Source organism: Harpia harpyja, chromosome Z (genome assembly GCF_026419915.1).
Source record: "Harpia harpyja isolate bHarHar1 chromosome Z, bHarHar1 primary haplotype, whole genome shotgun sequence".
In the NCBI taxonomy this organism is placed as follows: Eukaryota; Metazoa; Chordata; class Aves; order Accipitriformes; family Accipitridae; genus Harpia; species Harpia harpyja.
The window spans coordinates 113,221,542-113,238,288 of NC_068969.1; the positions used below are offsets into that span (position 1 = coordinate 113,221,542).

The 16,747-nt window shown below is 48.9% G+C and overlaps 1 protein-coding gene across 1 annotated transcript in view; it reads right to left on the reverse strand.

Moving 5' to 3' along the window:
* Positions 1-16,747, reverse strand: part of ZBTB7C (zinc finger and BTB domain containing 7C) — a 162,245-nt gene that overhangs the window by 143,623 nt on the left and 1,875 nt on the right. The window lies entirely within an intron of this gene.

Genomic DNA, 16,747 nt, shown 5'->3' on the forward strand with positions numbered 1-16,747 from the left:
AAAAGGCTCCATCTCCATCCCCTGCACCAGCAGCAGCCCTGCTGCCCCCTCTGCCCCAGCCATTGGTCGATGCTGCTGTCTTCAGAGACCCACAAAGCCTTGATTGTGTTTAATTAAGTGACCACAAGCTGATTTACACAACAATAACCGTTTCCAAACACAGTGGGCTTCAAGCAGCTCGCCCCAGTGACAGAACCACACTGTTCCTATGAAAGGGAGAACTTCATTATCAGTTACCAATTACAATTCAGAATTAAAAAAAATCTTTTTTTTAAAGGCACAGCTAATGTGACATAAAAAACCACTCATTTTCGACCCAAGCCTAGAGAGGAATTTTTTTTTTTTTTTTTGCTTGAAAGACAGACAGTTTCATGCTTTGAAGTTAATTATAACTATTTTGCTTTATACATCACTTGCTCAGGAAGTTACAAGCCTTCCAGATCTCCCTGGTTTATTTGGTACCGAGACAGACCGAGGTTTGAAAGTCACAGCTGTCACAAGCCCAGCTTCCATTAGGAAGATTAATCTTCCCCAAGATGCATCTATGGGAAGGTCTGAATCACAGGGTTGGATCCTGCTGCTGGTTACACAGCATCAACAGAATTGCATGAAGATGAGGAAAAGCAAAGCTGGGCTGGTAAGCATCAAACCTCCTGCCACAGGACCAGACAGGAGCAAGGCTGTAGAAAATCAGCTCTTTGGGACATTTCAGCAGAATATTTATGCCCCATGTAGCAAAGCAGAGCCCTGCTCCTGTGCTGGGTCTGCCAGGCACCAGGGCAAGTCATTAACTGATTAATAGCAATAATCAAACTGTGATTGGAAAAGTCAACTGAGCATCTACTGGTGGTCATGCCTATATGGTGGGATGGGAAAGCTTCAGCTGCTGGTCCCTGGGGATGCTCAGGGAGACCCACTGCTGCTCTGGGGTGTGCCATGGCACGTATTGCAGCCTCCATCCCTAAATTAGGGGAACCTCCTGATTCCTCAGCACTAAACGAACTCAAATAATGAAGCAATGAGGGAACAGCCCATCCCACGGCAAACACCAGGCACTGCTGGGACAAGCAGCTTGCGAACGAGCCCCTGCAAACAGCCTGCACCTCCTTTTTCGCCCCCACTTGCCCTCCGTCCACAGGAGCAAAATGATTTCACTTTGGGCTTCTAATTAAAAGAGAAAAGCATCTAACACATTGAATCAGGGTCATGCCATCCTTCCCGAGCACCACATTGAGAACACAGGCAGCACCTACATGGAAGAAATACATTTAAGCTGCCAGATCACAGACCAATTCAAAGCAAACCCTGAAGAGCCACCAGGTAGTTCTTAGATACTCCTACACACACAGACACCAAAGGGACAGAAGAAACTGCCTGGCAGGGGAGGAACTGGAACTGCTCTAAATGAAGGGCTGCACTCATGGTGGAGTTGGTACTAACAGGTATCTGTGCAAAGCCTCCTGCCTGGCTCTGCTGCCTGCAACTTGCGGGCAAATATAACCAAGAGCGGGTTTTCTGCCAGTGCAGTATCTGCTGGTGGGTTTTCTAGGTGCACCTCAAAGGCAGAGGACTTTCAGCAATGGCCAAGCTGAAAATGTGGGAGAGAATCATGGGTGAGGAGGTTCTGCTCTAGGTTAGTGCGATAAGAGCAGCATCACTACTGCAACACCTGATCTTGAACCAACACTTGCTTTGGTTTGGGTTTCTGCCTGCCAAGTCAGGCTGCTTTGTGAATTAGTCTGTCTCCTTCAGGGACCCAAGTCAGGAGCCCATGAGTTAAAACTCAACTGTATCTGCAGCAAACACTGCTAAATTCAGAAGACGCAGGGAGATGCTGGCCTTTAATTTGGGGAACCTGAATGGATTAACACTACCTTTTCCTTAGAAAAGCAGCAGAATTCATCTTACAAATTAAAAGGCAGCAGCTGATAAGCGATTAGCATACACTTTCCACTGCATGAGGCTGTCATCAACAAAATAACTATATACCTTTTTTTTAAAGCACAATCTCTACAGAATTATTCTGCCTCTGGACTCCATTGAGTTTGCAGTGCCCTGTATTTGTTTCCCAGCCGAGACAATTGCAAGTTAAGCGTTCACTGGTGTTGTTGCTGTTACAGGGATTGTGCAGCTAAATAATTCAGTAACCAATTACTGTTTAACAATATCACTCTCCATCATTTGAGCAGCGATCTGTCATCCAGGCCAAGAGACTCCAGCAAAAAGGAGTCTGCAAGAAGCCTTCGTTTGATGTAAAGACATCGACTTGTGCACTTCTTCTGTGTAAAATACAGCTTATTGACTGAAAGACAAGGTATACCGCGCATTTTATTGCGTGCTAAATGAGGGCTGTAATGAATTGCTGCTTGCCTCTAGGTCACTTGTTTGATTGCCACCTAAGCAAACTGGTGAGGTCAAAAGGTCCTGCCCATGGGATGGTTCCTTGGTGAAATGAACTGCTGATCAGCTCAAGAAAATAAGAAAGCAGGACAGCCTAATGCTGATTCTGCGCCCAGATCAGGAAATCTGGATTTCTTCCTTGTCCCCAAAATGTATGAGACACCACTGTACTTGATGCTTTCACCATCAGGGCCACCGCACCGAGCCAGCTCTCCAGCAAGGGCAATCAGTGCTCTCCAGCTCAGATTCATCCTGCTCAGGACCCGGTCCTCCCAGTCTGCCTCCGTGCCTGGATTGGGACCTAAAAATGCAGTTGCTGTCATTTTTAAAGACTCATCGATACACAGCATGCGTGACCAGCTGCCCTCTTGGCTATGAGATGGGAGCTTATTTAAGGGCTGAACCTGATCTTCTTCGTGCAGGACGTCACCAGAGCTCACCCAGCCCACCTTCATCACCGCAGCTCAGCGGAGAAACTTGCCTGGTTTTTAAATATATTCCTCCTGCCTCCTTGGTTCCTCAGTTGCGTGACTTTAAAGCTTTCTTCTGCGCAGCTATAAAAGGGTGTGAGAAAACTTGGAAAGGAAACCCTGGGTGGTACAGACAACTGGAACAAGGAGCAATCTGTGCCCGGGGCAGGGGAGGGGGTGGCAGAGCCCACACGGTGCCATGCTGAATAGCTGCTGGGGAGGAAATGACACACCGCACTATCCTGCTTTTGTCCAGGGGCGAGACCAAAACTCTCCAGAAAAAAAAAAAAAAAAAAAAAAAGGGATTATTCTGGCTTGCACCGCTCCCTCCTCTCCCCGCTGCCCCCATGCAAGCTACCGGCGACCACCTCCGCATCCTTGCTCCTGCGGACCACGGGGCATCGTGGCCTGAGCAGCACCTGGTTTGGTTTAGCACCAGCCTTATGCTCCCCAGGTTTCTCCCTGCTCCTTGCTTTTTAATGAGGAATCATGGCCATAAAGCCACCCAGCGCTGGGTTTGGCTGGCTGGCCGGCAAAGCAGGGGCACGGGAACGCCCCGCTCCACTGCTCCTCATGGTGAGCTGCCAGCAAAACGCTGCAGGCAGGGAGGAGCAGGCAGCGTCCTCCAGCCCTGCCCGCACTGCCTTCAGGAGAGGAGCCACCAAGCACACCAGCCGTGGTGCCCACACTGGTGGTTCTCCCCAAGCCCCATCTCCCAAAGGGCCATGATTACAGCAGAGTCCCAGCTGCATTCACCCAAAACCAAAGTCTTAAAAACTTTTCGCACTCATCATGCCAAAGAAAAGCTCAAAAACATGGTGTTTTCCAATGCCCCACCGCCACCCATGAGGTCCACTCTTACCTCTGCTGTGCCCCACGCTCAGGCATGTCCTTTCCTGCTCCCCCATCTCAGGCACCCCTCCATCATCACAACAGCCTCATGCTGTGGGGCTTCACCAGAGTCCATCGCTGGAACGATCCCCTCCCCACAGCTGAGGCTCATCCTCCAGCCACCTCCGGGTCAGATCCTTCACCTGCAGCTCATGAACCCTCTCCCAAATGCCCAACCACCCTTTCAAGCCCCACCCTACAGTATCACACAGTTTTTCCATATCTCTCTTTTTCCTGTTGTTTCGGTACCTCACCCATCACATCCTCCCCTGTAAAAGGACCAGAACTCACACTCTATTCCTTAGCCAAAACTATCTCCATATCTGAGCCACCCTTCACTCCTCTCTTCAGGCATGATGAAAACAAGCAAGGCACAAATGCCATCTTCTTACAAATTAAGGTAAGAAGCCCACCCTGAAAGGAACCCAAAATCTCTATCGGATGTATACATATCAATGGTATATCTTATTAAAACAAAACCCCAGAGGAACCCCAACTAAACAACTGTCCATAGACACAAGTTCTCCTCCTACATCACACCAGCACTTCAAAAGGGCTCAGGCAAGATTAAATAAAAAGATGGATTGGAGAGTGCGGGAGTCAGGGAAGAGTGAATATTGTGGGACAGATCCACTCTTGTGGGACTTCAAAAAAAGCCAATAACCTAAAGCCAACTTACCAGCAGATGCACCCATGTCAGTCAGGAAGGCAACCCCAACTGATGTTCCTCAGTACTAGTGGAGGAGTTGGAGGGACAGCAAGGATTAGCCTGAACAGGGTGAAAAGGTTTTGGCTGAGCAAAGGAGGACTCCCTGGATCTCTACTCATCACACAGGGACTCAAAAGTCTCCTGCTTTAGTTGCCAGCACATCCAAGGCTTGGTCCAGTCTCAGTCCAAGTACTCAAACCTTATGGTGGAGAAGACACCAGGGTGCAGAAAGAGCTGCCCGCAGCCACTTGGTTTTGCCTGGAGACACAGGACACCCTCATCCAGAGCAACTTCCCCATGCATGGAACCTCCTGGGGCAGAGCAGAGCTGCCCAGACCTAGAGGACGGCACCGGTCACTGCTTCCCAGGCTTCGCCCCAGACCATGAGCATACCCTGCCAAGCTCTGGCCACAGAAAAGAAGCCACCGAGTCCATCTTCAGCTAGTGCCAAACATCACAGCATCCCTTCAGCCCAAAGCAGTGCTGAGCCCAGCTCAGGGTCTGCTCTCCCTCTGCAGACACCAATGCTCCTCTGCCTGCACCAGCCATAAAACCCGCTGCCCACCCCACAACTGGCTGGGGCCCTCAGCGCTAGAAGCTGCAAACAAAAACTCAAAATTATCAATTGCAGCAGACACGTGTAAGTCATATTTTTCTTCTTTTGCATGTCAGAGCTTGCTCCTCTTTAAGGCATTTTTATCTCAGCTCCCTGAAGCAGGATGGGGCTCTCCCTCCATCTTGCAGAAAAGAGAGACGAGCAGACCACAGCACCTCCCGCATCCCCCGACCCACGTCCCACCCCCATCTTCCCCCAGCCCCAGCTCTCAGAGCCACCCAGCAACCCAGGGAAGCGTACAGCTACACACGGCTGCCTCGCGCGGCGGCAGCTCCCTGTTAACAGGACACCAGCTAATTCGACTACATCCACATGAGCCGTGATAACTACAGCAATGCTATGCCCGAGCGACCTGCCCCAGTCACAGAGGATGCCTGCAGGAGAGCAAGACACTCTTGCGTGAGCTTCTCCAGGCACCTCCTAAAACCCAAAGCTTCCCCTTTGATTCTATGATTTTCAGAGGGTTAATGTGCAATCCCACCACTGCCCCCACCTCCACCAGCAAAGCAGAGGGTAGGCTGGGAGCAAGCACCTGGCTTGGGGATTGCTTTTGGTGCCTTTGTCAGGTGTGACTGAGCCTCAGTGAGCTACAGCCCTTTGCAAACCAAAACTAGAGGCAGAAGAGGGTCAGAAATGATGCAGATGTCCCGGGTGACATTCCACCAGCTTGCACAAGGTCACCTTACTGAGTACACCTCAGCAAGGTAAACCCCAAGTAAAGACTGAAGATCTGCCACTTCCACATGGATCAGATCTTGACTGAGAGGGGCTGCAAACCTCCCCCATGGGGCTCTGCAGTGCTCAGCCTGGATTAAAGAGGATTCCATTTTCCTTTTGCCCTCCCTGTAGACTTATCTCGAGCATCTCCAGCTCCAAAGAGCAAAACCTGACCGTTGTCCCTGCAGAAACCAGCAGCAAGTGGAGGCACTGCCAGAGCCCCCTTCTCAAACCCAACCACACAGCAAAGCCACCTACCGCAATCCTCCGACCGGCATCCATTCCTCATCCATGGAGAAAAGCTCCATGCAGATACACCTCCTCTTTATGTTCCTAATGACTTATTATCGATAACCTATAGGCATAGCTGGCCAGCCAACCTGCCATACCTGCAGCAGAGCCTCCTCTTGCTCAGCTGTTGAAGGATCTGACCTGGAGGTAGCTAGATGATGAGCTTCAGCTGTGGGGAGGGAGGAGGAGAGCCCATAGAAAGGTGGGGAGGGGATCATCGTGGCGATGGACTTTGGGGAAGCCCCACAGCACAAGGCCAATGGGATGGAGAAGTGCCCGAGATGGGGGAGCAGGAGAGGACATCCCTGAGCGTGGGGCGCAGCAAGGGAGGAAGATTTAGCCCTCTGGGTCATCTCACTCATCTGGGTGTCCCCCAGGACCTGAGTCATCAGACACTCATTAGCCACCTCAGCCCCCCAAGGCACCACCAGCCCTGGGGCCAGCGCGATGCGGGGAGCCCTGGGGAAGCGTTGAAAGGCTGCATGGAGCCGCCTGCTTCAGATTGCACTGTCTGAACGTTTGCATATTTGGAACCACATAAAACCATCCCCTATTACTAACAAAAATAGCTTAAAAGCAAGAGAGAAGTGCATCTGCAAATATTTTGGGGGTGCGCAACCCTGCTGAACCCACCACGGTGGTTGCCAAAACCCACAAAGATGTCCCCATCCCCAGGAGCTCATGGTGGACCATGAGATGAGGCATAGCATGCAAGGAAAAGGTGTTCAGCAGTGGTATCCAGTGCAGCAGAAAAAATGGTTTATGGTTTGGTTTGGTTTTTTTTACAACCCACACCTGCACATCGTCCACCCATTCGTTCCCCTCCAGACTCATCCAAACACTCACTACTTCCAAGATGCTTCCCAACAAGGATCAACTTTGTTAAGAAAAAGAATAGAGCCCAAGGCAAAATTAGCTTTTTGTCTCCCAAACAGGCAATTACCTCTTGCAAAACTATGTAAGTCTAAAATGCACGAAAGGCAATATTAAGCTTTACTAAAATGGTGCCTTTAAAGTACAAATTGTTGCAACGTGTGAAAAGAACATGGGGGATTTGCAGCCGTGGAAAACTGGGACTACTTTTTATTTTATAGTTTCTGGGCATACCAGGCTCCAATAGAGATGACCCTAAAAAAATCACAACTACAGCTGTATTACATACAGCACCCCTTTTTTAGATTATTTTAGAGGAGGTGCAAATGAATTGCTTCTCCGTTCCTCCTGAAGCCCCCCCAGATACGCTCTAAATACGACCGCACAACCTGCATTCCCAAGGTATACCTGTAATATAGGTAAAACATAAACCAAACTGCAACGTATACCTAATATATGGTGATGTGGCTAAAAATGTTCTTGGTGTTTATTTGGGACTACCTACAGAAGAAAACCCCGATGTTCCTACCTACGTGGCAATCTGGGCATGCTAGATGAATATCAAAACATCTTCATTGCCCACCATCAATACACATAGCCATTAAGTAGACAGATGCAGACAGAGATTAGGAGACATTTTTGGAGATCATTAGGACAGGCCTTGTAAAGGCACAAGCTTCAGGATGCAGTGAACTGAAAGGCAAAACAGAGATTTGAGATTTACATCCCAGATCAGGCTCCGGAGCGTGAAGCAATAACGGTGGTTCTGGATAGCGCAGGCAGCAAACTGTGTCTAATGCGTCTTCTTCAGACAGGCAAAGCAGGCAGGAATGAAGCAGGCACAGGTCTATGCAGATTCCAGCCCATGACACACTCGGCAGAGATTAAAAAGTCTAAGTGCTTTCTAAAGAACAACAACCAAAAGAAAAAAAAGCCCCTTCGATCATTAGTTCATTTATTTTTATATGAAAAAAAAAAAAAAAGGCAGCATCTCCTAGAACAGTTTCAGGGATGCCCCTCCTGCATGTCTGCTCTCCCCCACAACCATCAAAAGAAGCGAGCTGAAGGTGAAGCAGTTTTCCAGGGGCAGGAAAGCACACAGCTCTGGAAATCCCATGGAAAAATGGATTCCTTCTCATGCCTGAGCATGTCACACCCTCGACCTCTCCTGCCACCAGAATCACCAGCATGTCCCCATCCAGGACCGCGGCTGGCATGAAACCATCCCAGCATTTTGCAGGAAACGCTGCACATAAATGCCTGCACAAAATGAATGCAAAATTATGCAGCTAATTTGCATGTGTAATTACTATGAATTAGTATGCAATTGGCCAATTAGATTCCCTTCTTGCATGTATGCCATTTCTAAATTCAGGCCTCATCATGGGGCGATCTCCTGGTTTGATAAGCGGTCCAGCCGATGGGCTGTCTCCAAGTTCTGCTCCCAACCCCAAGATCATCCTCCAGCTCCTTCGTGGGTTTCCATCACAAGTACAGGCTAAAAACATTCACTGATCCCAGACAGCTTTCAATAAATTCACAGGATTTTATCTATAAGGGACCTCCGAGGTGACCTAACCTCACCTCAACTCGAAGAGCGGAGCCTCGTAAAGCCCACGTCTGACATTTGAGCTAAAGCACCTTTTTCAGGAAGACACTCGATCCTGAACTAAAGATGATGAAGAACGCATTCCACCCCTACACAAGCATGTCAGCAGCCTGCCTGGAAGTTTATACAACATTTGGCACATCCAGTTAAAAGATGAAATGGAAATGCTTTTACTACTCATCCACAGCGCAAGTGCTTCGAGGACTGAGAGGGTATCGGGGAGGACCAGCCATCCCCACCGACTTGGAGGCAGTACGTTTCTTCAAACTCCTTTTTCACCTCTAGACGTAACCTGGCAGAGTCCAGCCAGGGAAGAAATAACAAAGGAAAAGAGCCTCCCAACAAGCCTGGTTTGAAGCCATCCCGGTGGGACCAGGTGGGCTGCATGAATTTGGGGTAACAGAGAGTGGGAGGGAGGGGTCTATCCTGCTCCTCACCCTTCCCCAGGTCCTCTCCTGGGGCTGGCGACCCAAGTGACAAGCAGCCACTCTTCCAGGCAGAGCTTCTTCGCCGCTGGTGACTGCGGAGTTCTGGAGCTCCTCATGGAGAGAGGAGCCTGGCGAGCTGTGAGCCCATTTTGGGGAGCCCGGGGGCAGGCAGGGGAGTGTGGCTGTGCCGGACCCCATTGGCTGTGCAGGGTTTTCCTATTCCTAGGGAGGAGGAGGAGGAGGAGGAGGAGGAGGAGGAGGAGGAGGAGGAGGAGGAGGACAGGAGCACCAGGGAATGACTAAGTCCCATTAACAGCACTGGGGTTGCCAAGCAACTAGGAGGCACCTGCAAGAAACAATAGGGACCAGGGCCAAAATTGCAGTGGCACCATACGGTGGTTAACCCCCACGCACTCACCGGCTGCTCCTCCACCCAAAATCAGGCCCCTGAGGTCTATCTCATGAAAGATGCTCACGCAGCAGGACCACCCGTGAAGGCGAGGATGCCCATACTCGTTCCACCAAGGAAGGCGTCACTACCCCATGTTGGGTGGGGTGAAGGGGAGCATTATTTCCCGAAAATCCTGCCACCAGTGCCCCGATCCCCGACCCTCACTCCCCACACCTCGATCCCTTTTATCCAGCACCCCAGGGCAGCAACAATGGAAAGTTACAGCAGATTTCCCCTCCGACGCTGTGCCAACTTTTGCCAAAACAGAGGAAACTCACTCAAGACTGGAAAGTGACTTTAATTTCCTCCTCTGACTTTTTTTTTTTTTTTTTTGGCAGCAGGGGGGTGTTTTATTTATTTCTTTTTAATGCCTTCGCCTGCCTTTGAGCTACGCCTCCCAGAAAAGGAGCATCCCAATGGCGTGCCCATCCGCAGATACCCAAAGAAGGGAGGCTCAGCACTTGGCACAGCAGCATCTTCCCCAATTACTCATGTTTCAAAATCAAAAGCGCCTTCTTCCTCTATTCCCCCCTCCCTAAAACCAAGCGATCCTGCAGTTCAGCTTGGCCACAGGACAAATAGCTCCAATATTGCATGGGTTTTTTCCTAGCTCTGCGGTAGGCACATCCTGGGGAAGCGGTCCAGGTCTGATATGGATCACAGTGTGAAGAGCTGCTCAGCATCACCAACCCCGAGATGCCACCACCCTTAAACTCGTCCATAGCCAGGGCTGATGGCACTTTGCTCCGGGGCTTTGCTAAAGGCTCCGACGTCTTTATCTAAAGAAGTCTCAGGTCTGCAGTTAGCTGTTGGTGCAAATAAGGTGACCTCCAAAGCTACATCAGCAACTGCTGTGAAGACACCATCCTCCTCCTCCCTGCTTCTCCCTGCACCGATGCATGTTTAAAACACGCTGTGTTTTAACGCGGTAGTTTTTCTACCTCTTGCTTTCAGCTGGGATTGCATGCCTAAAACAAGAACAAACAGGTATTTTGCAAGCATGGCTGGCCATTTCTTTACAATTCAAAGCCCGATAAAGATAACGGGCTTAGAATAACCCCGCACGCACAGTCCCGGAGAAGGTCTGCTCCTGAAATCAATGGACTAGCCAGGCGAATAAAATCACTCACACTTGGAAGTGTTGCAAGCTCGGTCCATAATAGAAGACATAAAAAAAGGCATCAAAACATAACACAGGTGGTGCTGCAGGAGTAACGTACATACACGTACAAATGAAGCTGCTGAAGTGGGATACTCGAGTTGCATCGACATCACAAAAAATGAGGTTAACAACCTCTTTTTCATATTTTGAAGGGGAATCATAAAATGCGTTGTTTGTAAACTGACACTAAATTAATTTACAAGTTGATGTTTATTTTGTGAAGCCCATCATTATTATGGGTCACTTTAAATTTACAGCGTGAACCTGGTAAATTCATGCATCATCATATTAATTGTACATTATCAAAGGGCTCATTTATAGCCTTATCATTTGAAACGGTGATCGTTAAAGAAACCCTGCTGCTTTTTTCCCCACTTACAATTTCACATGGCATCTCTATGCTTCTCAACAGACTGACCATGAAGTGTTTATCTTCTTGGGGGAAAAAAAAAAAAAAACGACTCTAAAACAGAATATCAGGGATTAATTTAATCAATCCAGGGCACCAGCCAACACCAGGTCTGCACCAACTTTAGGTTGAAGGGAAGACCAAGGCCCCCAGTACCAAATTCCAGCCCCAAAAAGAAACTCCAAGCTGCAAACATCCAAAAAAGGACTATTTATAAAGGCAAGGCTGACAAGTGGAATGCTGCCGGCAGACGGCAATGCAATAACAATGCTGCCTGCAAATCCCTGCTGAGCAACTTCAGTGACTATCATCAGTCATGTTTCTCTTCTCCTCTGTTTAATTGACAATCAAGATACTTAAAAGCGACAATGAATACCCTGAATGTTTTCTCTCGCATCACCGTGATTAACTTCTGGTACTTAATTCTCAAGCTGCAAACGGTCACCAATTTTGGTGAGTCTTCTGGACTTTAACCTCAAGCTCATTGCTGACCTAGCTGAGGTCACCATGGTCCTGCCCACCCTTTTTTGGTTTTACTTTGATCGTGTGTTCATCACAGAGCAAGACAACCTAAAAATAAATCCCCCAAAGGGATTTATATTTAAAAGTTGCCAACGGCTTCTTACTCATGTCCCTGTGCCAAGGTACAACATGCTCTACAGAAGGGCTCGTCTTCATTGCAGTCATGGAGTTCATCACCTGCCAATTAGCTTGAGGTCCATACATTTGCTAATGCTGATTTGGTTACTCCCATCAGATTTGATCAAGCATGCAAATCTTCAGGTCTTACGCTAGGCAAAGTCTGCAGAAAGGAGAGGGCCTGAGCCAATAAATAAATAAAAATATCATTTTGGGATTAAACTGAAAAAGAGGGCAAGAAGTAAAACTTTCTCCTCCCTCCCAACCTCCTCCTCTGCTGCGTGTTGTTAAACACGATGCAAGGAGAAGGTTCAGACAGCATTGGAAAGGCTCCTTCCACCAGGAACAAAGACCCAGAGGTCCTACAGGGCAAAGGCCATCTTGCAGACTGGTAGATCTTGTATGCACTAGACCCAAAATCTGCAAGAAGTAGCGACAATAGGTTGGGAGACACCACTTTTCTCAGCAAATCAGTACCCTCTAAGGTTACTTAAGACTTTCTAGAGCATCGTTCACCCCACAACCCAAAAGGACCCGTGTCCGTGGCAGAAGCGACAACTTTCAGTTAAGCTGCTGGTTTTTCCCACTGGAAGACATAAATAAAATGTCCATGTCACGTTCATAGGGGTTGTCCTGTCCAGTTTCCAACAGGGTTCATCCTATTGGTGGACTCAGATTTTCCCTGCAGCTCCAAGTGGAGGCAGTAATTCCGCATTTCAGGTCCTGAACCTTCGTGTAGTTTTGTTATTAAACAGTTGACACTGCCTTGAAGCCTGGGAGCGGCGTTTTATGTGCATGTGAGAGTTTATAGAACATTTGGGTGTCATTTCTGATGAATGGCCCTGCATAAATGTTAGATCTCCAACCCGTTGCTCTTGCAAATACTGTTATTTTTTTCTTATTTATTTGTATTGCAGTAATTCATTCAGGTGCCAACCAAGACTGAGGCCATGCTATCAATACGCAGCCTGACAGCAGCAGCAAGAGACAGCACCGGCTCTACAGACCGCACATGAGAACAGAAAGCATCATGGCTAGTGTTGGTGGGGAATGGAGGTAAAACCAGATGATGTCCCCAAATCCCAAGGAAAACCCCAGCAAAACAAACAGAAAGAGAACCCCAATCAACAGAGCACCCATCTAAGTGTTTAACCAGAAGAGGACCACAGAAGCCCCATCACAGGCAGAACAAGGAGTCTTAGACAGACCTTTCATATTGAGATGCATGTCCTGCCAAAACACCTGGACCACGACAAGAACAACTAAAGGCCATCAGCTCATGCCTCTGCAAAGCCAGTCCCAGATAAAGCTGTCCTAACTGGGACAGCATCCTTATCCACCCCAGAGACCTGCTACCCTGCAGGAACGATAAGCACACCCAACGCACGCTCCAGCATTGGTTTGCATGGACCGACAGGATGAGATGCTATCAGCCCGTACCGCTCCTCTTCTCTACAGAGTGCCCCGAAGCGGCGTGCAAGCCCTGCTGCTGGTGAGCAATGCAGAAGCAGTGGGTGGATTTGCAATATCCCAGCTCTGGTCTGGCAAGGTGCAGACCTGCACCACCCTTGACGAAGCCAACACAGTGTCCAGAAGGAGGTTGACATGGCCCATCAGCACCTTTGGGGATGTGGGCTAACTCCACATCTGTGGCCAGGCACTGTGTCACCTCCTCTACATGTGCCAGATGTTCGTCCCACCGCATGAAGGACCGTGCGTGCGGACAACCACCATGGCTATGGGTGACAGCGAGCTGCTGCCACCTCGAGCCACAGCAGCCAAAGTATCACCAGGATGGGCCGGACCTCCAAGCCACGGAGGTCTGCCGAGATCCTAGTCCTGCTCCCTGGGAACTGTACCACCATCTGCAACGGAGGCAGAGCTGGCTTCTGGTTCTCCTTGCTACCTGGAACAGGCAGTGTCATCTCACCCTTTGAAATCTTTCTTCTAAGCCCTGCTCTTGTAGCAACTCCCTTTGCTCCTGGAGATCCACTGGAGAGGAAACCAGCAGCCTGGCAATTCCCACCACTCCCCACCCACTGCCTCTTCCTCCTCCTCCAAAAAAAAAAAAAAAAAAAAAAAAGTAAACCCTTTCAGACCAACCAGCTTAGGTAAATAAGCCAACGCAGCCCCTCCCAGCAACAATAATGGAGAACTAAGATCTAATTAAATAAATGAAACAGATTCATAAGAATGGGGAGGGTGGTTTCTCTGAGCCGGTCACAGTGAGATTAAACACAGAGCGAGACCCAGATCCCTTTTCACCAGAGCGCTGTAAAAAGAGTGGCACAGACCCAGCAGAGCTTAAAATACATGGCAGGGCACACCCTTCCCTCCAAACACACCTGCCACTTTTTTTTCCCCAACTTTTTCTCTCCCACATCCTCTCTGGAAAAGCCAAACTTCATTCATTACAGAACCAAACTATTTCCTTTTTTATTCTAATATTTCCTTTTTTTTTATGGGCAACCATCTGGGAGTGGGGAGGGGAAAGGAAGCCCTGGAGCTTTTCAGACACAATAAAAAAAAAAAAAAAAGTATGATTAAAACCAAAAAGCATAAACAAACAAACCATGTTACCCAGAATAATGACGTCGGGGAAAAGCGCCAAAAAAATTGTATAAGCTTCTGGAGCATGGCAGGAGAAGAGAACGGAGAGTCCTCACTGCCGATGAGAGCGTGCCGCTGCGGTGGGCTGGCGGCTGGGTCAGCAGGGATGCCCTGGGCGAGCCAGGAAGGAGAAGGGTTTCACATAGATTTAGCTGCCTAAATATGTCTTCAGGCACCTGGTTCTGGTAATTGCAAAGCCCCGGCCTAGGCAAACTCAGGTCCTTTCGATACGATGTAATTGCCCCTGTACTCCGCTCTGGTGAGAGCCCACCTGCAGTACTGCGTCCAGCTCTGGGGTCCCCAACATGAGAAGGACGTGGACCTGTTGGAGCAGGTCCAGAGGAGGGCCATGAAGATGATCAGAGGGTTGGAGCACCTCTCCTGTGAGGACAGGCTGAGAGAGTTGGGGTTGTTCAGCCTGGAGAAGAGAAGGCTCCGGGGAGACCTTATTGTGGCCTTTCAATGCTTAAAGGGGGCTTAGAAGAAAGATGGAGACAGAGTTTTTAGTAGGGCCTGTAGCAATAGGACAAGGGGTAATGGTTATAAACTAAAAGAGGGGAGATTCAGACTAGATAGAAGGAAGAAATGTTTTACGATGAGGGTGGTGAGGCACTGGAAGAGGTTGCCCAGAGAGGTGGGAGATGCCCCATCCCTGGGCACATTCCAGGCCAGGTTGGACGGGGCTCTGAGCAACCTGATCTAGTGGAAGATGTCCCTGCTCATGGCAGGGGGGTTGGAGGAGATCCACCTGTATTGATACCAGGGGTTGCCCCAAAACATGTGCAGGACCTTGCACTTGGCCTTGTTGAACCTCACAAGGTTCACATGGGCCCAATTCTCGAGCTTGTCCAGGTCTCTCTGGATGGCATCCCATCCCTCAGGTGGGTCAGCCACACCACTCAGCTTGGTGTGATCTGCAAATATAAACCCCTCCGAGCTATTCCTGTTTTATAGCTTCCTCATTTTTGGCAGCATCGTACAATATTCTGCAGTGATGACAAACGGGGGGCATGCAGGGTGGTCAGCATTACCCAGAACCAAGCTGATGTTCTCCTGAAAAACGGGGAGCACAGAGGGATGCACCTATTGCTCCTGCCCTAGGAAGGAAGCATTTGGGGGGCTGCTTTGCACCCAAGGGTTTCCACCCTGATGCACCACCCTAAAAGTAACAGGGCGCAAGAGCCACATGAAAATTATGGTGGGGAGGAGGGGGATAGCGTGCAGCATTGAGACAGGGCTGGTAGAAAACAGAGGCAGTGCAGGCAGCCACACTCCTGAGATACCAACACTGCAGCGGAGAAGATAAATGACTGGCCCAAGGCCACACAGCAAGGCAGTGTCCCCTCTACATGACTTTCAGTCCCTGCTCTGGCACAGGATCACTAACGGATCCTTCAACAAAATATATTGGTTTCAAAATCGTGTGATTTATTTTACGCCCATACACACTCACACATATAAATGTACTTTTTTTTTTTTTTGCCTCCTTCTTTCTCCTCTATCCAGACACACTCAAGCACATCTCAAAACCTCTCTGAATAACCAGAAAAAGAAAAAACTTCGTATTTCTCCGGTAAAGGAGAACTCGTAGGGGTTGACTTGACTCCAGGAGCTGGGGCTTCGCATGAAGCAGGATGCTGCCAACAGTCCCACCTGGCAAATCAGCACCTGTATTTACAACCACATGCCAGGAGATACTGCAAATATTTCCTAGAAGCTATAAAACCCATCCCGACGATTGCAACAGGAGCAGGGATGAATTAGCTGAAGCCTGTCACTTGGAGAAGTCACGCTGGAGGAGATCCATCCAGGTAATCCATCTTTCTGCTGTGTTATACAATGACATGGTAATGGCCAGCCCGGAGGGATTTCCTTCAGGAAAACTCAACTGTTACTAAAATGGTAAGTTAATACTGAGCAAGAACTCAGCTGCCGTTAGACCAACGGATGGGCATGACAGGGAATAAAATATTACAGTCCCCATTCAAATATTTTTATTTATAAGAGCAGAAATAAATAGACCTATCTGCAGGCTGCAAAGAGAGGAGGCTGAGATTAAAAGAAAAAAGAAAAAAACCTGCACACATCGATTCCTTCTTTGCCATTTTTCCTAATAAATAGCCCAGCACGGCTGTGCTGATGGGTAGCTGGGGTGGAGGAGGGCACGCTGCCCAGCTCTCGCAGGGACACAGGACACAAATCTGAGCTCAGGCTCTGCCCTTTTGTGTTGATTAAAAAAAAAAAAAAGAAGAAGAAGAAAAAAAGAAAGCCAGAAAAGTTATGTTGCTAATAAAGGGCTCTATTGTGCCATCAATTTTTTAAGCTTTAATGATTTCGGGAGGAAGTTCAGCTCAGCAATCAATAGCACAATATGGGCAGGAGGGCTCAGAGGAAATTCAGTGCCGGAGCTGCGGTGAAGGCTGGTGGAAAGGGGGGTTCAGAGGAAGGGGGTTCCCCTTGCTCGGGGCAGAG